The sequence below is a fragment of the Engystomops pustulosus genome, chromosome 1 (genome assembly GCF_040894005.1).
Source record: "Engystomops pustulosus chromosome 1, aEngPut4.maternal, whole genome shotgun sequence".
Lineage (NCBI taxonomy): Eukaryota > Metazoa > Chordata > Amphibia > Anura > Leptodactylidae > Engystomops > Engystomops pustulosus.
Genome location: NC_092411.1, coordinates 176890084 through 176912042, shown reverse-complemented (window position 1 = coordinate 176912042; position 21959 = coordinate 176890084). Strand labels below are relative to the sequence as shown.

The window sequence follows — 21959 nt, the reverse complement described above, 5'->3', positions numbered from 1 at the left end:
CTCGTCCAGCAACAGCACAACCACAACCAGGCTTGGTGCTAGGTTTCAGACTAGGTAAGAGGTAGAGAACTCACTCTGCAATGTCCCTGTGGGCTAAGGCCCTGCCTGCATCAGATAAGCTGCCCTGACAAGGGCTAACTCACTATGAGAAACCTAAATAATGGTCCCTGAGTGACCCTACAAGGTAACAGGGAAGACTTACTTCATCTGGCAGCTGCTGGATGGTGATGGGGACAGGTAACAGGAATATGGGTATAGACCAGTTTTCACACAGGTAAAAACAGCACAAGTCTGAGACAGGGAAAGCAGGGTGACACTGGGAGATACACAATACTAAGGGACAAACAACAGATACAGACAGACAAGTGGAGTCAGTAAGCGTAGAAGAGGTCAAATAACACAGAAAAGCAAACTAGCACTAGATAGCAAGATAAGACTGGATAACCAGCAAGGTCTGATGGCACTAGGTAGGTATATAAGGTAGTTCCTGGACATGACTCCAGCAGCAAACTGGAGCAGCTGTCCAGCAGACTAGTAACCCTTGCTGGACAGGGCTGAACTGCAGAGAGCAGGGTGTTGCTTCATAAATCCGAAACACAGGGGAAACCTAAGTAACAGCTCACACACAAGAAATACAAACAAATGAATGCCACCTATTCCACCAACTGTGGACAAAGGGACATCTTGGCACGGATGTAATAGCTCCCTTGGCAGTTCACCCCTGCTTTTGTTTGCCTGTGAATCAGGGATAGGCTCTCTGGCATTATCTGAATCATTAGCATAAGACTAGGTGTCCCTAGTTCATCATGCTTGATTTTGATGGTAGTTTTCCTTTAAGACAGTGCTATTCCGTTGCCATGTATGGATTTATTCATATTGCATTTTCAGTCATTTTAGAATTTTGCTGTGCAATGTCAGAAAATTCTTGCAGAGATGTTGAGGAGCCAAAGCCAAAGAAGTGGTTTGCATAATGGATTAGAATTGATTCTGGGTTTCTGAAGAAACATGAAGAAAGAGTTTTCAGAAAGCATTACCTTATCACCAATTGGCACATCAACTCAAATAAGGCTTTTAAGCTTTGTGAAGCATGCACTTACCCGCATGCAGGACGTTTATGGGTTGTTGTTGCAAGTCAAAGCTAAATTTATCTGATACTATTACAAGACAGTGATATTCTTTGACGTATATATGCAGAATGAAAGACCTAATATAGTCAACTCATAGTGTAACTGACAGGAAAAATTGTAATAGGAAACAAGAAAATACATGTACGGCGAATCAATCTCCTGCAATATTATATTGGTAGTTTGCAGTTTCAATAATTAAGAAAAATAAATATAAGACCTAGAGCTACAATGACACTTTTTGCAGAAATTTTATGGCTTGATGTATAAATCATAGATTATTATCAGTTATGGAATACATATGTGATATTGCATATTGCAAAAGAATAATTTTTAATTAGAAGTTTATTTTAACACCACTGATTATTACCAAAATTAGAGTATTTGACCTGTATGCACTCTGATGTCCTAATGCAGACACCTATAAGTACTTCTCTACTAAATGTCACTATGCAAAATAACAATGTGTGTCTGCTCTATGTACATAATGTTCCCAAATAGAAAAGTCAAGCTTGTCACCTGATAAGAACCCACTGGCACTCTCTATCTGTCTACTGTAAGTGAGTGTCTTATTTTTGGGACTAGTTAAATAAAGTATTTTTCTGAACTTCCTTCTAATTACACTATTGTAACTAAAGTATTGCATACAGTATGTCATTTGTTAAATCAACCACACAATTTTTCTGGAAGTTATTGGTAAAGCCATTGATATAATTTGTGTAGAAAGAAATATGTTGGGCTATCAATATAAACTGCAAGGGAGGTTGTTTAGCACTGACTTTTTGGCATAAAAAAGGGGCAAAATAATTGCAAAAAGATGGCAAAATAGCAGTGGTTTCTGAATGGCGACAAAAGGTCCTTGCAAATTTTTTTTTCTGGTATAAATGTTTTTAATTTTTTACAGTATACAAGCTACACAGAATACAACTATAAAATAGTGTCATACAATAAACTTAGGCAAATATAAGTCAAATCAGCTAGTTTGTATTACATACATATCCATTTGGCTGGAATTAGCTAGATGATTCTATGCAGTATACACTATTATATTGTAGCTAGCCCAATTGAAGGCCTAAAACCATTGGACCTAAAGTAACACACAAACAAACAAACAAGTAAACAAGCAGCCATTGGTAGCAGTCGTATATTAGAAAACCTGAGAGAGTCCTTTGTTTCCATGCCGTCAACATCGGTCTTGTAGGAAGATAAGTCTAAGAGGTTGCCTCAGATTGTGAACCTTCAATTGTCAGAGGAAAAAAGATGGTGAGGGTTAATATGCTCTAATTGTGTCTTGCTGTAGAGGTGCGTTACGGGTCAAGGGTTGGGTAAGAAATGCATGGGCATAGGCCTGAAGTAAAAATAAGAAATGTGGTTATCTATGTCTCAAGTCCCACTCTTTGCCCTGAATGATACCCATGGTGCCCAAATTTTGATAATCATTAGGTAAACTTCTTTCGAGGTGACAGGGTCTTCCATTCCTTTTAAATCTACACAGACAATGCTGGTAGATGGATTTTCTGAAGAAAGTTTTGTATGGCCAATGGGTCTGAGGTGTATTGGGGGTCATTTGGGGATTAAGATTGTACAGCCCCTCATGGTATTCCTTGAATTCTACCGTAATACTTGGTGTATCTTCCTTTGTGAATCTGTAATGATTTTCTTTATAAAAGTTGCTTCTCTTCTCTTGTGGAGATGCTTGGACATCATTTTATTGCCCTTATCTCCATGCGTATAATAGTGAAACTTAGCATTGAGATAGTTGGGGGCCATCTTAGCGTTTAGGAGATCTAAAAGCTCTCTCCTGGCCGCTTGTAGGTCAGGTAGATAAGCTACAGCTTTGGTCCTTTTATGCAAGGCCTCCAGTCTAGCAATTTTATTGAGAAGAAGCTCCAATGCTTTGGTCTTCTGTCTCTCTTCCTAAAGATATAAATAACCACTCCCAGTTATAAGGGTGGATTAAGTCAGTATCTGCATAGTCAGCACTGTCAATTAGCGTTTCATTTAACCTCCATCTGAAGTTTGGGGCCGGCAGAGAAGATAGGCGTATCTGTATCAATGGAACACAGGAGCATGGTCAGATATGGTGATGGCTTCTATTGTTGTTTTTGCTCTAGAGATGAAAAAATAATCTAACCTTTGGATGGTATTGTGGGCTACGGAGTGGAATGTGTAGTCTATCTCGTTTGGGTGGGAGTATCTCCAAGCGTCCACTGTAGTCAACGATGAAGCAGCACTCCGTACTGTAAAAAAAATAGTGTCTTTATTCCACCATAAAACTGCAATGTTTCACCTTACCAATAAAGGCATTTTCAAGCAGCATGTGTCAACAATCAATCGGTTTATATGGAGGTGAACTAATCACCAACTTATGTAAAAAGTGACGTCATAAATAGCATCAGGCTCAGACTGGCCTGCCGGGATACCGGTCAAAACCCCCGGTGGGCCCTTATCATAAGTCACTATCTCTTATCTGTGTCTGGCAGCAGGCAGATTCAGCTGAAGCTGGAGGAGGGGGGCAGCAGGAGGGACTATGACGTCCTGCAGGAGGGAGACAGGTTCTCTGCTCTTCCCACAGTAGCGCTGGGGCAGTGAGTAAGACATTTCCTCCTCTCGGCACTGAACACCTCAGCCCCTGCGTCACTGCAGGAGAACATGGCCCCTGATTCATTGCTGCTGCCTCACTGGAGGAGCAGACAGTGAGCTGTCACTAATTACAGACCAGAGGACGTGGGCCCCCTCGTTGTCACAGTGGGCCCCCTTCCTCCTGGTCATGCTGGAGTGTCCTCCCCCTGGCACAGCACAGGCTGCCCTCATGTGCAGGAGCTCAGGATGGATGAGGAGCTGCTGCGGGAGTGTCCTCCCCCTGGCACAGCACAGGCTGTCCTCATGTGCAGGAGCTCAGGATGGATGAGGAGCTGCCAAGCTGCCATCAGGCTTCCAGCACAAGAAAAAGGTACAAAATAAAAGTTCATCACATTTACACACACACAGTGCACCTCTTTACATCCCTGCAATGTGTACATACATATAGAATAACAGTGGACTCATGAAGTACAACTCCCAGCTGTTGAATGAGATGCTGAAAGTTGTAGTACTTTGATTGACTGTATTAAGTGTTGCTGTAGAATAAGGATGTCACACGTAACGTGCGGACTCTGTTTAGAAATGAAATCAAAGTGCACGGGGGCGGGATGCGCTTCTATGCAGACGCATGTGATGGATAACCCGCTCCCGGTATCTTGTATTGTCCAAATGCCAGGGCTAGCGGAAGTGTTACAAGTGACCGCAGCCTCTGTATTACCAGCATACCCCGTGTTACATGTGACCGCAGCCTCTGTATTATCAGCATACCCCGTGTTACTTGTGACCGCAGCCTCAGTATTACCAGCATACCCCGTGTTACATGTGACCGCAGCCTCACTATTACCAGCATACCCTGCGTTACATGTGACCGCAGCCTCAGTATTATCCCTCCACCCGTCATGGTGTCCAAATTGCAGATTCATCACCATTTCAATGCACAAACATTTGAATAAAAAGTGATGAAAAAACTTCTTCACTTCACAAACGGAAATCACTAAAAACGCCAGGTCCGTACATCAAAGTTTCAAAAAGTAAGAGGTGTGTGAAACCGAGCCTGTAATAAAAATAATGCAACTTTTTTTTGTCATTTATACCACATTTGGAATTTTTCTCCAGCTTCCTAGTACACTGCACAGAATATTAACCCTTAAAGGGTTAAAGGCCAGAACATTTTTATCTTTGATTTTCCATTTTTACCTCCCTGTCTTGATAAATCCATAACTATGTTATTTCCATGTACAGAGCTGTATGAGGCTTGTTTTCTGCATAACAAATTGTACTTCCTAGTGATGGTATTTAATATTCTATACCGTGTACTGGAAAGCGGGAAAAAAATCCCAATGATGTAAAATTGCCAAAAACCCGTACGTCTGCCATTTTCTTGTGGGTTACGTATGTACGGCTTTCACTGTGCACCCCAAATCATACCTCCCCTTAATTCCTTGGGTAAGTGTGATCACGAGGACAATTCATAAAGCTTTTTATTCAGTTTTTATATAAAAAATGAAAATCTTTGGTACAAAAAAAATGTCTTAAAGGGGTTTTCCCACGAAGACAAGTTAGGCCCTATCCACAGGCAGATAACAAGCCTCAGGCCCCATTCACACGTTGCAGTTCTTGATCTGTTTTAATTAAAAATGCAACAGGGAGGGGCTCATTCCAGAACAAAAGTGTTTCAGTAGAAAGACACATGTGTTCTGACAAAGCCCTTCCCTTTTGCGGTTTCCAATGCAGTTAAAACTCATCAAAAAACAAAAAGTGTGCATGGGGCCGTGGTCACACATACTGCTAGGTGTCCGTTCACAACGCGACGCTAGCGCACAGGGGGAGGTCCTAGGCCCAAACGCATGTGCTTTTCCAGGGAAATGCATGCGATTGATAAGCCGATCGCATGCGTTTCTCTGTAAAACGCATGTGCATTCGGGCTGAGGACCGCCCCCTCTGCGCTAGCATCGCGTTATGAACGGATGCCTAGCAGTATGTGTGACCACGGCGTAAGGCTTGTTTTCTGTAGGATTGTTGTACACGTCCTCATTCACTTCTATGGGCTCCTACACTTGGCTTTGAATTTTACAGCCCTGTTTGTGAGCTGACTGCCTGAGCTGCAAATGACAGAGCAGGTCCTAACCGTGTTTGCGCTTCAGGCTATTATTATGTACTTGCATCCCGATGACAAGTAACCCAAGGGACCATTGTTTGCATACCAAGAACTGTAAGTGTAGTGTGCAGAAAGCCTGAGGCTGCGTTCACACATTACTTTTTTTTTGTTGCAGAAACTTAAAGTTTGTCTGCTGAATGTCAAAAAGACATGCATTCAAATGGAAGATGAACAGATCGTCTTTCCAAAGCGTTGAATATGCAACAAAAAATGCAATGTGTGCAGAGGTTGCATTAACGCCTCACCACGCATCATAGACGGGTGATGAGGCGCCATTACCCCCCAAAAAATTGCGATGCAGAAAGTTATGCTTGGCAATTATTCCCTGTAGCGCGCAGGCCGAACCGCTCAGCGGGACACGTGACTAAGGGGCGTGCTGAAGAGACCCGGAGTGAGAGCACCGGCCCCGGGGGAGACATGTAGGCCATGAAGCTGCTGTTCCCCGTCCTGCTCCAACTCTCCCTGCCCGCAGCTGCCTCCTTTTATGTGATCGACGGGACCGGGTGAGTGTAGTGTGTGTGCTGTGTGAGTGTAGTGTGTGTGCTGTGTGTGAGTGTAGTGTGTGTGTGCTGTGTGTAGTGTAGTATGTGTGTGCTGTGTGTGAGTGTAGTGTGTGTGTGCTGTGTGTGAGTGTAGTGTGTGTGTGCTGTGTGAGTGTAGTGTGTGTGCTGTGTGAGTGTAGTGTGTGAGTGTAGTGTGTGTGCTGTGTGAGTGTAGTGTGAGTAGTGTAGTGTGTGTGTGCTGTGTGTGAGTAGTTTGTGTGTGTCTGCTGTGTGAGTGTAGTGTGAGTAGTGTAGTGTGTGTGCTGTGTGTGAGTAGTGTATGAGTAGTGTGTGCTGTGTGTGTGTAGTGTGTGTGCTGTGTGAGTGTAGTGTGAGTAGTGTGTGTTGTGTGTAGTGTGAGTAGTGTGTGCTGTGTGTGAGTGTAGTGTGTGTGTGCTGTGTGTGAGTGTAGTGTAGTGTGTGCTGTGTGAGTGTAGTGTGAGTAGTGTGTGCTGTGTGTGTGTGCTGTGTGTGTGTAGTGTGAGTAGTGTGTGCTGTGCGTGAGTGTAGTGTAGTGTGCTGTGTGAGTGTAGTGTGAGTAGTGTAGTGTGTGTGTGTGAGTAGTGTGTGTGTGTGCGCTGTGTGAGTGTGTAGTGTGTGTGCTGTGTGCTGTGTGAGTGTAGTGTGTGTGCTGTGTGAGTGTAGTGTGAGTAGTGTGAGTAGTGTGTGCTGTGTGTGAGTGTAGTATGTGTGTGCTGTGTGTGAGTGTAGTGTGTGTGTAGTGTGTGTGCTGTGTGAGTGTAGTGTGAGTAGTGTGTGCTGTGTGAGTGTAGTGTGTGTGCTGTGTGTGAGTGTAGTGTGTGTGCTGTGTGTGAGTGTAGTGTGTGTGTGTGTGCTGTGTGTGAGTGTAGTGTGTGTGTGTGTGTGCTGTGTGTGAGTGTAGTGTGTGTGTGTGTGCTGTGTGTGTGTGAGTGTAGTGTGTGTGCGTGCTGTGTGTGAGTGTAGTGTGTGTGCGTGCTGTGTGTGTGTGTAGTGTGTGTGTGTGCTGTGCTGTGAGTGTAGTGTGTGTGCTGTGTGTGTGTAGTGTGTGTGCTGTGTGTGTGTAGTGTGTGTGCTGTGCTGTGAGCGTAGTGTGTGTGCTGTGAGCGGCGAGTGTGTGCTATGTGTGCGGTGTATTACCGAAATTTTCATACTCCTCCTTGGGTAAAAATACTCCTCAATAATGGTTAGAGGAGTATTTTTACCCTTCTGGAAAAATGTTAGTGTGACCTCTGAATGTGTGAATATGGCCACAGGCGGCATTCACACCTTGAATTTCCAGCACGTTCAGAAACGCAATCAAAATATATAAGGGGGTGGCTCGCATGTATCCATGAAGCAGCTGGTGGGCCCCCAGAAATAATTTCACTGGTGGGCCCTTGGCACCCCAGTCCAACCCTGAATAGGGTATTATGATACAAAAGCGTAGTACAACAATATGTAATGATAAATATATACCAACAAAATGTATATCATAAAACATATTACATATTTATAAAGTAACAATAAAATTTGATATAAAAGGTGTAAAGGTTATTAAAGGGGACTCACGCGTCTCCATGGTGAGGATACTCACGCGTCTCCATAGTGATCAACACTTCACCTGTGCATTGACAGACGGGGAAAAAAAACCCAGCCACTATGTGTCGCAAACAAAGTGCACCGTGTGTTAAAAAATAAAATAAACAACACAGGAAAATACAGATAAATATATAATAAAGGCATTGTCCGTGTATGTAGTCCCAATTTCGATTCTCACCGGAGACTTCCATGTTGATGAAAATCTCCACTGAGCCTTAAAAAAGAAGAAAGCACGGACATGCGCATTGGTGTTGATGTCTCCGTAGCGGCCATCTTGTAAAAGGGAAACATTCAAGTAGTGAAGTACAGCTTGGACATTAGGAGAAGGACAGAGACAATCCAAACGGGACTCAACAGAAGATATAGCAGTACAATGCTGAGTGGTCCACAGGTAAGGAGGTGTTATCAGGCGTCGGGGCCCTATTCTTGCCAATTGGCCAAGAGATCCATCCCTGTCTCTGCAAAATTTTAACCAGGTCCCATCCAGGATCAATGTCACCCCCTAGTGAATTCATACACTTCCAAAGTACCCGGTTATCTGGAGATCACCGTATCTCGGAAAGTACCATTCATGTCGGCTCCTCTGTTCCAAAACTACTGTAAAATATATAAAAGAGGCACATTAACGGAGGCAAAGAACACTAAAAATCTTAACAAAGGTAATTGTATGACCTGTGTAATAACACATACATATTAATAATCAACAATGTAGTACATATTATGACAAATATGTCACTTCTAAGAGGTCAAAGACAGAAAGCGAAAAAGGAGCTTAAGGGGTATAGCATATACGGATATCTTTATAGAAAGATATTAAGAGGGAGTTCCCTGTTGAGGCCATGTGGGCTCAGAGACTTCAGTCTTTGAATCCATTGTGCCTCTCTCTGTTTTAGCATTAGCTCCCAATTGCCACCCCTTCTGGGTGGGGGAATCCTATCTATGATGGTACATTTCAGTTCCTCTATTTTGTGTCCAACTTTGGAGAAATTAAATGGTGCTGGAAGATCTATTTTTTGGTGTGTATATTAGACTTGTGGTTATTTAGTCGTAGTCTACATTCAGCTGTAGACTTAGAAACTTACACAGACATTGTAAACCGTATGGGCTCTAAGTTCTCGCCCACTGTAGCCAATCTATACATGGCCTGGTTCGAGGAGATCCACATATATGGAGACAACAACCCTTACCTTGAACATATAAAATGGTATGGCCGTTAGATCGACGATGGTCTCCTAATTTGGACGGGACCACAACCTGACATAGCTTGCATCATTGAATAACTAAATTTCAATAGGTTTAATCTTAATTTTACTTTTTCCCTTTCCCCCACCTCCATTCCGTTTCTGGATGTAGAACTAATGGGTAATACTGTCACGGGCCATATCCACACCAACTTGTATAGAAAACCTACATCTGGCAACACCGTACTCTATGCCACTTCATGCCATCCCCCTCATGTTATACATGATTTACCTAAAGGTGAATATATCCGGGCTAAACGTATTTGCTCTAATAATTCACTTTATGAGGAAATGGCTAAACAAACTACTTCCAGACTCAGAGCAAGAGGTTATCAAACCAAATTTTGTTGCAAATTTCCTCATCCCTTCATAAAAAAACTAGACATGAAGTGCTATATTCGAAGAGAGGTAAACAGAAAAACATCACCACCCCTTGTCCCATTACTTTTAGTACTACACACAATCCACAATACAATGATGTTATTCACATCATAAAAAAACATTTACCCATCTTATACCAAGACAAGATCCTGTCAGAAGTCCTAGACAAAGGGGTACGTTATGTTTCGAGAAATGCCCCATCCTTGGGCAAAATAGTAGCTCCCAATATGTTTACCTCTCAAAATGCCAGGTCTTCGTGGCTTCAATATAAAGGTAGTACCACATGTGGACATACACGCTGCAATATTTGTAAATACATCACCAGAACCTCTGTTTTTTCCTCCTTTGTCACTAAAAATCCTTTTCTATACGTACTCACCTTAATTGTACCAGTGATCATGTAATTTATTTATCTTCCTGCTCATCATGTAACGTTCAATATGTAGGCTGTACTATTAGACCATTTAAAAACGCAAACGCAATTTCTGAAAGTGTTCCGCCTTGTTGTATCATGTGACCTTTCATTTATGCTTAAATACTCTGCATACACTCCATGTACTAGGCTACGACTATGGACGTTTTCTCGTCCGAAACGCGTCAGTTATCTCTCTCATGGACGTCCGTTGATGTTTTTATTGCTATATTTTTCTAATAAAGTGGATTTTTAACTTCATTCCTCTGCTTTTCGTTGGAAGCTGGACTACACCCTTTCCTTTTCGCTGCTATTAACTGGTTCCCCAACCCAGGTGTCCGTGCAGCCACGAACTGCTACTTGTACTAACTACATAGGTGAGCTGAAAATTACTTTTTCTTCTGCGTAAATTATATAGTCACTCCTACAAGTCAGAGAAAAATAAATTTTATAGGAAACACCAGTTCCAGGGTGGATGAAAATTTCTCCCTTCATCATGAGTGTACAATTATCGCAAGCCATGCATGGAAAGCTACCTCTCCAAGTCGATCTTTTCTTGGTTGTTCTTGACACATCAGTTTTCACCAATAGATCTTTCAAATTTTTACCTCTTTTATAAGAAAACAAATTGGGCAATTGAAAATGCTGAATCTGTTTATAGTATGTGCTAAGAATACACCAGTTTTTACGTATGATTGATGCAATCTTTTGACTATGCATGGTATATTTAGAAACCAAAGGTATACGATTAACAGTCTTATCAACAGTCTTCTTGGATAACAGGGAAGTTCTGTTAAGAGTTTGTACCCTCTCTATGTGTTTATTGATAAGTTGTTTAACCCCTCTTGATGAATTTCTTGCCCATGGTAAATAACGCCTAAGGATTTTATCAAGAAAGATTGCTGCTGGACTAAACAAAGAGTCTCGCCCCGACACAATTGGTCTGCCAGGTGGAGAAGTCACACATTTGTGTATCTTAGGCAGACAATATAGTAGGGGTAATTTAGGAAATTTTGGTAGCAAGAAATTATGTAGATTGTTGGTTCTTGTATGTCCAAGGGGGGAGGTTCTGAAAAAATCGCTTGTCATAGGCATACAAGCAGGAATGTTGTTGGTGCGTTTTCTCATGTCTCGTCTGTTTCTGTTGGTATACTGTGATTCATCTTGTTTCCAAGAGTAGATACGTCCGGACGCATAATCATCTTTATCCCTGGTCCACTTATGTCGTTTAGTCTTTTCCTGTTCTTTTTGAAATTTTAAAATAATGGATTTCGTTTTCTCTTTGTAGTTATTAAACTCAATCTCATTCATTATATTTCGTAGCTCACTTTCCAAATCATTCACTTTTTGTTGGCTGCATCTACTAATGTCCCTTTGTGGAGAGTTTTATGCAGGCTTGCTAAACCTTTGTTATTGTGCGAATCTGCCTGCCGAGGTGCCTATTAATGGTTTAAGAGTAGAGATGAGCGAACACTAAAATGCTCGGGTACTCGTTATTCGAGACGAACTTTTCCCGATGCTCGAGTGCTCGTCTCGAATAACGAACCCCATTGAAGTCAATGGGAGACTCGAGCATTTTTCAAGGGGACCAAGGCTCTGCACAGGGAAGCTTGGCCAAACACCTGGGAACCTCAGAAAAGGATGGAAACACCACGGAAATGGACAGGAAACAGCAGGGGCAGCATGCATGGATGCCTCTGAGGCTGCATAATCGCACCATTATGCCAAAATTATGGCCAACAGCATGGCCATGACAGAGTGACAGAATGAAGCTAGATAGCATCTAAAACATCCAATAATTGACCCTGACACTATAGGGGACGGCATGCAGAGGCAGCGGCAGCAGCGGCAGCGGCAGCAGCGGCAGGCTAGAGAGTGGCATGGCGACATACCCTAAATGGACTCAGGCTTCAAACCAATGGGTGGCAGAGAGGAACCAAAGGAGGTGAGCAAGAAGCGCTCAAATAATATCGGTACATGATAAAAGTTTGCCAGTATATTTTGTGGATTACACAGCAGGGTGGCGACAAAGTTAACATGGAAGCCATGAAAACAACCCAAAATTCTGCCTGACACAGCTCGTTTGATAAGGGGACCATGTATGGAGGCAGTGAACTAGTAGTAGATTAAAGGTGCTGCAGTTAAAACTATGTTAGTTGGATCTTGGCATGGAGCTGGCGCTCCGCTGCCAGGCGAGCTTTCGCCAATCCAAGCCCCTGTCTATAGGCTACTCCCCAAACAGCACTTCTAAGAACCTTTTGTATAAGATCAAGTGTAGTAGCGTTCTTATAAGTTTAGGATATGGCGGGTGAGGGGAATGTAAACAGATGCGCAAGAAGCGCTGAAATAATATCCCTAAATGGTAAAAGTTTGCAAGTATATTTTGGGGATTACACAGCAGGGTGGCGACAAAGTTAACAACTTTGATGTGGAATGCCCTGTAATAGCTCTTGGGCGGTGTGCCTTTTATCGCCTAGGCTCAGCAGTTTCAGCACCGCCTGCTGTCGCTTAGCGACGGCACTGCTGCTGTGCCTAGAGCTACCGACTGATGGCGCCATGCCCACGGATGGTAATTCGGAGGAGGAGGAGGTGGAGGAGGGGTGGGAGGAGGTATAGTAGGCCTTTGAGACCTGGACCGAGGTAGGCCCCGCAATTCTCTGCGTCGGCAGTATATGACCAGCCCCAGGGTCAGACTCGGTCCCAGCCTGCACCAAGTTAAGTGTAGTAGCGTTCTTATAAGTTTGGGATATGGCGGGTGAGGGGAATGTAAACAGATGCGCAAGAAGCGCATGATGCGCATGGAGCTGGCGTTCCGCTGCCAGGCGAGCTTTCGCCAATCCAAGCCCCTGTCTCTAGGCTACTCCCCAAACAGCACTTCTAAGAACCTTTTGTATAAGATCAAGTGTAGTAGCGTTCTTATAAGTTTAGGATATGCCGGGTGAGGGGAATGTAAACAGATGCGCAAGAAGCGCTGAAATAATATCCCTAAATGGTAAAAGTTTGCCAGTATATTTTGTGGATAACACAGCAGGGTGGCGACAAAGTTAACAACTTTGATGTGGAATCCATGAAAACAACCCAAATTTCTGCCTGACACACCTCGTTTGATAAAGGGACGATGTATGGAGGCAGCTATATGGACGACTTTTGGAGGTAGCAATGGAGACAACGTGTGGAGGCTGCTATGGAGACAATTTAATTTGGATAGTGCCTGTATGTGGCAGTCCCAAACATTTTTCAAACCAGAGGAGCAGGTAGGTGGCCCTCCAGTAAAATGGAATAGATTGAGTGCCTGTATGTGGCAGTCCCAAAAATTGTTCAAACCAGAGGAGCAGGTAGGTGGCCCTGCAGTAAAATGGAATAGATTGAGTGCCTGTATGTGGCAGTCCCAAAAATGTTTCAAACCAGAGGAGCAGGTAGGTGGCCCTCCAGTAAAATGGAATAGATTGAGTGCCTGTATGTGGCAGTCCCAAAAATTGTTCAAACCAGAGGAGCAGGTAGGTGGCCCTGCAGTAAAATGGAATAGATTGAGTGCCTGTATGTGGCAGTCCCAAAAATTGTTCAAACCAGAGGAGCAGGTAGGTGGCCCTGCAGTAAAATGGAATAGATTGAGTGCCTGTATGTGGCAGTCCCAAAAATGTTTCAAACCAGAGGAGCAGGTAGGTGGCCCTCCAGTAAAATGGAATAGATTGAGTGCCTGTATGTGGCAGTCCCAAAAATTGTTCAAACCAGAGGAGCAGGTAGGTGGCCCTGCAGTAAAATGGAATAGATTGAGTGCCTGTATGTGGCAGTCCCAAAAATTGTTCAAACCAGAGGAGCAGGTAGGTGGCCCTGCAGTAAAATGGAATAGATTGAGTGCCTGTATGTGGCAGTCCCAAAAATTGTTCAAACCAGAGGAGCAGGTAGGTGGCCCTGCAGTAAAATGGAATAGATTGAGTGCCTGTATGTGGCAGTCCCAAAAATGTTTCAAACCAGAGGAGCAGGTAGGTGGCCCTCCAGTAAAATGGAATAGATTGAGTGCCTGTATGTGGCAGTCCCAAAAATTTTTTAAAACAGAGGACCGGGTAGGTGGCCCTCCAGAAAAATGGAATAGATTGAGTGCCTGTATGTGGCACTCACAAAAATTGTTTCAAACAGAGGACCGGGTAGGTGGCCCTCCAGAAAAATTAAATGCATGAAGTACTATAGCAAGAGCCAGTGGGCCCTGTCAAAAAATAGCCATTTTCCTCTGCTTTACTGTACAAAGAGGAGGAGAAGGAGGAAAATGAGGAGGAGGAGGAGGAGTGGATCAATTATTCAGGTTGAGCTTCCTTCACCTGGTGGAGATTGGAAATTCTGAGAAATCCAGCCTTTATTCATTTTAATAAGCGTCAGCCTGTCAGCGCTGTCAGTCGACAGGCGTGTACGCTTATCGGTGATGATGCCACCAGCTGCACTGAAAACCCGCTCGGACAAGACGCTAGCGGCAGGGCAGGCAAGAACCTCCAAGGCGTACAGCGCCAGTTCGTGCCACATGTCCAGCTTTGAAACCCAGTAGTTGTAGGGAGCTGTGTGATCATTTAGGACGATGGTATGGTCAGCTACGTACTCCCTCACCATCTTTCTGTAAAGATCAGCCCTACTCTGCCGAGACTGGGGACAGGTGACAGTGTCTTGCTGGGGTGACATAAAGCTGGCAAAAGCCTTGTAAAGCGTACCCTTGCCAGTGCTGGACAAGCTGCCTGCTCGCCTACTCTCCCTCGCTACTTGTCCCGCAGAACTACGCACTCTGCCGCTAGCGCTGTCAGAAGGGAAATACTGTTTCAGCTTGTGCACCAGGGCCTGCTGGTATTCATGCATTCTCACACTCCTTTCCTCTCCAGGGATGAGAGTGGGAAGATTTTGCTTGTACCGTGGGTCCAGGAGAGTGAACACCCAGTAATCGGTGCTGGAATAAATTCTTTGAACGCGAGGGTCACGGGATAGGCAGCCTAGCATGAAATCTGCCATATGCGCCAGAGTACCAACGCGTAAGAATTCACTCCCCTCACTGGCCTGACTGTCCATTTCCTCCTCCTCCAACTCCTCCAACTCCTCTTCTTCTGCCCATACACGCTGAACAGTGAAGGACTCAACAATGGTCCCCTCTTGTGTCTCGCCAACATTCTCCTCCTCTTCCTCCTCATCCTCCTCCACCTCCACCTCCTCCGATATGCGCTGAGAAACAGACCTCAGGGTGCTTTGGCTATCAACAAGGGAATATTCTTCCCCCGTCTCTTGTGACGAGCGCAAAGCTTCCGACTTCATGCTGACCAGAGAGTTTTTCAACAGGCCAAGCAGCGGGATGGTGAGGCTGATGATGGCGGCATCGCCACTGACCATCTGTGTTGACTCCTCAAAGTTACTCAGCACCTGACAGATATCAGACATCCACGTCCACTCCTCATTGTAGACTTGAGGAAGCTGACTGACCTGACTACCAGTTCTGGTGGAAGTTGACATCTGGCAGTCTACAATCGCTCTGCGCTGCTGGTAAACTCTGGATAACATGGTCAGTGTTGAATTCCACCTCGTGGGCACGTCGCACAACAGTCGGTGAGCGGGCAGTTGGAGGCGGCGCTGCGCTGCCCTGAGAGTGGCAGCATCTGGGCTGGACTTCCTGAAATGCGCACAGATGCGGCGCACCTTCGTGAGCAAATCAGACAGATTGGGGTATGTCTTGAGGAAACGCTGCACTATCAGATTTAACACATGGGCCAGGCATGGCACATGTGTCAGTCTGCCGAGTTGCAGAGCCGCCACCAGGTTACGGCCGTTGTCACACACAACCATTCCCGGCTTGAGGTTCAGCGGTGCCAGCCACAGATCAGTCTGCGCCGTGATGCCCTGTAATAGCTCTTGGGCGGTGTGCCTTTTGTCGCCTAGGCTCAGCAGTTTGAGCACCGCCTGCTGTCGCTTAGCGACGGCACTGCTGCTGTGCCTAGAGCTACCGACTGATGGCGCCGTGCCCACGGATGGTAGTTCGGAGGAGGAGGTGGAGGAGGGGTGGGAGGAGGAGGAGGCATAGTAGGCCTGAAACACCTGGACCGAGGTAGGCCCCGCAATCCTCGGCGTCGGCAGTATATGAGCAGCCCCAGGGTCAGACTCGGTCCCAGCCTCCACCAAGTTAACCCAATGTGCCGTCAGCGATATATAGTGGCCCTGCCCGGCAGCACTCGTCCACGTGTCCGTGGTCAGGTGGACCTTGTCAGAAACGGCGTTGGTCAGGGCACGGATGATGTTGTCTGACACGTGCTGGTGCAGGGCTGGGACGGCACATCGGGAAAAGTAGTGGCGGCTGGGGACCGAATACCGAGGGGTGGCCGCCGCCATGAGGTTGCGAAAGGCCTCGGTCTCTACTAGCCTATAGGGCAGCATCTCCAGGCTAAGCAATCTGGAGATGTGCACATTAAGGGCTTGGGCGTGCGGGTGGGTTGCACTATATTTGCGTTTCCGCTCCAGCGTCTGGGGTATGGAGAGCTGAACGCTGGTGGATGCTGTGGAGGATCGTGGAGGCGACGATGGGGTTTTTGTGCCAGGGTCCTGGGCAGGGGGCTGACTAGCAGCTGACACAGGGGAAGGAGCAGTGGTGTGCACGGCCGGAGGTGAACGGGCTTGTTGCCACTGAGTGGGGTGCTTAGCATTCATATGCCTGCGCATACTGGTGGTAGTTAAGCTAGTAGTGGTGGAACCCCTGCTGAGCCTGGTTTGGCAAATGTTGCACACCACAGTCCGTCGGTCATCCGGTGTTTCCTTAAAGAACCTCCACACTTCTGAAGATCTAGCCCTCGCCGCAAGAGCCCTCACCACGGGAGCTTCACTAGTTGACAGTGGCGCTGATGCACCAGCTCTGGCCCTGCCTCTCCGTCTGGCCCCACCACTGCCTCTTCCAACCTGTTCAGGTCGAGGACTCTCCTCCGTCTCAGAAGCACTGTGTTCACCCGGCCTCTCAACCCAGCTTGGGTCTGTCACCTCATCATCCTCCGATCCCTCAGTCTGCTCCCCCCTCGGACTTCCTGCCCTGACAACAACTTCCCCACTGTCTGACAACCGTGTCTCCTCATCGTCGGACACCTCTTTACACACTTCCACTACGTCAAGAAGGTCATCATCACCCACAGACTGTGACTGGTGGAAAACCTGGGCATCGGAAAATTGCTCAGCAGCAACCGGACAAGTGGTTTGTGACTGTGGGAAGGGTCCAGAAAACAGTTCCTCAGAGTATGCCGGTTCAAATGCCAAATTTTCCTGGGAGGGGGCAGACTGGGGGGGAGGAGGCTGAGGTGCAGGAGCTGGAGGAGTGGGGATTTCGGTGACATGGGTGGACTGCGTGGAAGACTGACTGGTGGTGGACAAATTGCTCGAAGCATTGTCAGCAATCCACGACATCACCTGTTCGCACTGTTCTGGCCTCAACAGTGCTCTACCACGAGTCCCAGTAACTTCAGACATGAACCTAGGGAGTGTAGCTCTGCGGCGTTCCCCTGCTCCCTCATCAGCAGGTGGTGTCTCACCCCGCCCAGGACCACGGCCTCTGACCCCTGCAGTAGTTGGACGCCCACGTCCCCGCCCTCGTCCTCTACCCCTAGCCCTCGGGTTAAACATTTTTAAAATGAGAGTTATAACTTTTTTTTTTTTTTTACTTCTTTTTGTTTTTTTTGGTGTTTTTTTGTGTGTTTTTTTTTTTTTGTGTTTTTTGTTTTTTTTTGAGTTTTTAAAACCAAACAATCCTATCCTATTGCTATGGCTATTTTCTAGCCAAGTATCAAAGGAAGCACACTACTATGCCAGATGAGATGACACTGAGTTATTGCCTAATAGAAATCCAACCCCTACTGAATTTTGCCACTTCGGCCTTTGCTATGGATATGTGCGCCACTAAGCGCAGAACACAGCGGTCGCAAGTCTCACTACAAATTGCTCAGAATTGGCAAGTACATGCACTGCAGAAACTACAGCCACCAGCAGATCAACCAGAAATCAAATATATAGAACGCTACTGTAGGCTTCAAGAAGCTGTTTGTATTCTCCTATGGCTATTTTCTAGCCAAGTATCAAAGGAAGCACACTACTATGCCAGATCAGATGACACTGAGTTATTGCCTAATAGAAATCCAACCCCTACTGAATTTTGCCACTTCGGCCTTTGCTATGGATATGTGCGCCACTAAGCGCAGAACACAGCGGTCGCAAGTCTCACTACAAATTGCTCAGAATTGGCAAGTACATGCACTGCAGAAACTACAGCCACCAGCAGATCAACCAGAAATCAAATATATAGAACGCTACTGTAGGCTTCAAGAAGCTGTTTGTATTCTCCTATGGCTATTTTCTAGCCAAGTATCAAAGGAAGCACACTACTATGCCAGATGAGATGACACTGAGTTATTGCCTAATAGAAATCCAACCCCTACTGAATTTTGCCACTTCGGCCTTTGCTATGGATATGTGCGCCACTAAGCGCAGAACACAGCGGTCGCAAGTCTCACTACAAATTGCTCAGAATTGGCAAGTACATGCACTGCAGAAACTACAGCCACCAGCAGATCAACCAGAAATCAAATATATAGAACGCTACTGTAGGCTTCAAGAAGCTGTTTGTATTCTCCTATGGCTATTTTCTAGCCAAGTATCAAAGGAAGCACACTACTATGCCAGATGAGATGACACTGAGTTATTGCCTAATAGAAATCCAACCCCTACTGAATTTTGCCACTTCGGCCTTTGCTATGGATATGTGCGCCACTAAGCGCAGAACACAGCGGTCGCAAGTCTCACTACAAATTGCTCAGAATTGGCAAGTACATGCACTGCAGAAACTACAGCCACCAGCAGATCAACCAGAAATCAAATATATAGAACGCTACTGTAGGCTTCAAGAAGCTGTTTGTATTCTCCTATGGCTATTTTCTAGCCAAGTATCAAAGGAAGCACACTACTATGCCAGATGAGATGACACTGAGTTATTGCCTAATAGAAATCCAACCCCTACTGAATTTTGCCACTTCGGCCTTTGCTATGGATATGTGCGCCACTAAGCGCAGAACACAGCGGTCGCAAGTCTCACTACAAATTGCTCAGAATTGGCAAGTACATGCACTGCAGAAACTACAGCCACCAGCAGATCAACCAGAAATCAAATATATAGAACGCTACTGTAGGCTTCAAGAAGCTGTTTGTATTCTCCTATGGCTATTTTCTAGCCAAGTATCAAAGGAAGCACACTACTATGCCAGATGAGATGACACTGAGTTATTGCCTAATAGAAATCCAACCCCTACTGAATTTTGCCACTTCGGCCTTTGCTATGGATATGTGCGCCACTAAGCGCAGAACACAGCGGTCGCAAGTCTCACTACAAATTGCTCAGAATTGGCAAGTACATGCACTGCAGAAACTACAGCCACCAGCAGATCAACCAGAAATCAAATATATAGAACGCTACTGTAGGCTTCAAGAAGCTGTTTGTATTCTCCTATGGCTATTTTCTAGCCAAGTATCAAAGGAAGCACACTACTATGCCAGATGAGATGACACTGAGTTATTGCCTAATAGAAATCCAACCCCTACTGAATTTTGCCACTTCGGCCTTTGCTATGGATATGTGCGCCACTAAGCGCAGAACACAGCGGTCGCAAGTCTCACTACAAATTGCTCAGAATTGGCAAGTACATGCACTGCAGAAACTACAGCCACCAGCAGATCAACCAGAAATCAAATATATAGAACGCTACTGTAGGCTTCAAGAAGCTGTTTGTATTCTCCTATGGCTATTTTCTAGCCAAGTATCAAAGGAAGCACACTACTATGCCAGATGAGATGACACTGAGTTATTGCCTAATAGAAATCCAACCCCTACTGAATTTTGCCACTTCGGTCTTTGCTATGGATATGTGTGCCACTAAGAGCTAAACACAACGGTAGCAAGTCCCCCTGCTAATTCCTCACAAAATGGTAAAAGATGCAAATTAAAATAAAAAAAGTAGAACGTTATTGTAGCCCTAAGAAGGGCTGTTGGGTTCTTTGAGAATCACTCCTGCCTAACAGTAAGCTAATAGAACACCCTAACGCTTTCCCTGACCAGCAGCAGCTCTCTCCCTAGCGGCATCCAGAGACAGAATGATCCGAGCAGCGCGGCCAGCGGCTAGTCTATCCCAGGGTCACCTGATCTGGCCAGCCAACCACTGCTATCGACGTGTAAGGGTACCACGTCATGCTGGGTGGAGTGCAGAGTCTCCTGGCTTGTGATTGGCTCTGTTTCTGGCCGCCAAAAAGCAAAACGGCGGGAGCTGCCATTTTCTCGAGCGGGCGAAGTATTCGTCCGAGTAACGAGCAGTTTCGAGTACCCTAATGCTCGACGGAGCATCAAGCTCGGACGAGCATGTTCGCTCATCTCTATTTAAGAGCTTTATTGGTATCTTCCCCAACAAGCCTTATCCCCTTTGCTTGTTCATTAAGTTTATACAGTATTTCTTCGAACCACTGTATTGGTGTTAGGCGCAAAGACAGGCTAGAGTGACCTTGATGTTACCAATGGAACCAAAGACAAATAAGAATCTGTCATCGGGGGTCTGGGTATGTCATATGATGTTTAAAAGTCACATTTTTTTTTGTTATGGCAATACTGAGGAGGTATGGCAACTGTGGTACCATGCTTTAAAGTAATGGGTTGGTAGCGTGGGAACTTTGTCAAGTTTAAAATGTGTTTCCTGAAGGAAACATATCAATGTTTTATTTTTTAAGCATTGTTAATGCCTGTGACCTTTTTTGAGGCTTATTAGGCCCTCTGACATTGAAGGTGGTTAACGTCAAGGTCGCTATCACACATATAGGGAGTCAACTGCTCCAATGGCTGTGAATATCAAGTTTAACACGGAAAACCAAAACATTAAAACATATTGACAATTATAATGTCTGTTAGAACTAAGTGAACCCTGCAGGCGTGGGCCTCGCGTTGACCCCTTCCATGAAGAGGGACGAGGCAGAACCCCAACACCACAGGGGTAGAAAGTGGGGTCGGGTGCCAGTCCTGATCAGTGGTGAAGGTGCCCTGATCCATTAAGGTGATGTCAGTAACTCACCAACGATGGGGACAATAGCTATGCTAGTCCGCTAACCGGGGTCAGGCACCCATGTCTGGTAATGAGAGAAAAAGTTCAGGTAGATGGGAATCCCTGTATTCCTTGCCTGGTCTCTTTTTCTCAGTAATAGGGTGGTAGCCAGAGAAGTGAACCTTTGAAGTGGAAACAGTCACACACAGACTCTGTTCAGTTAATGTTGGTGTGTTTCTTGCTTCCACTGCTCCTGCTTCAGGAGTGATGGTAACTCCAGCAGGTAATCTGGAACAGCTAACCAACTATTTTTATCCAGGGGGTCTGTATCCAGTAGGTCCCAGGCCTGCTATAAGTCCTCTGGCATTCGTATTGTGCATCATTGCCCCTTATGTCAGAATGAGAGGCCGAAGGGGAATAACCACCGGAATAGTATTTTGCATTGGTGCAGATCCTGATAAAGGGCAATTTTAGCATCTTCCAGCAGAATCTCCCCTTTTTCTTTTGCTGCTTTTAGCACTGCCGCTGAGTCTGGATAGTACAGCAAGCCGCATACAATGTCTCAAGGTGGCTCGTCTTGTTTTGGCAAGGGCGTAAGCACTCTATTTATTCTTTCTATATGAATGTTTTCCACTCTTTCAGCGCCTAGGAGATCTATGAAAATGGCTGCTACCGTGGCGGGAAGAGCATCTCAGGTATGCCTTTAAAGCGTATATTTTTTCTTGATCCTCTAGCATAGTAAATGCCACGTTCAGTTCTCTTAGTTGCACCCTATAGCCTTGTTCAATTGCTAAATTAAAATCTTAATGTCTGCCAGCTCTTTGAGGACTGGGGAAGTGCCTTCTTCAGAAAAGATCTGGAGTGTTGATTCCCTGCAATTGCTGTGGAT

General features: G+C 45.4%; 1 long non-coding RNA gene across 2 annotated transcripts in view; it reads right to left on the bottom strand.

Annotated features, from left to right (window-relative positions):
• Positions 1 to 3045: 3045 nt before the first annotated feature.
• Positions 3046 to 21959, bottom strand: part of LOC140067817 (uncharacterized) — a 173159-nt gene continuing 154245 nt past the window's right edge. For both annotated transcript variants that reach the window (XR_011848505.1, XR_011848504.1), the window contains exons 3-4: positions 8498 to 8561; positions 3046 to 3364 (exon numbers count right to left, since the gene is read on the bottom strand). This is a non-coding gene — a long non-coding RNA (uncharacterized lncRNA). The remainder of the gene's footprint in view (positions 3365 to 8497; positions 8562 to 21959) is intronic.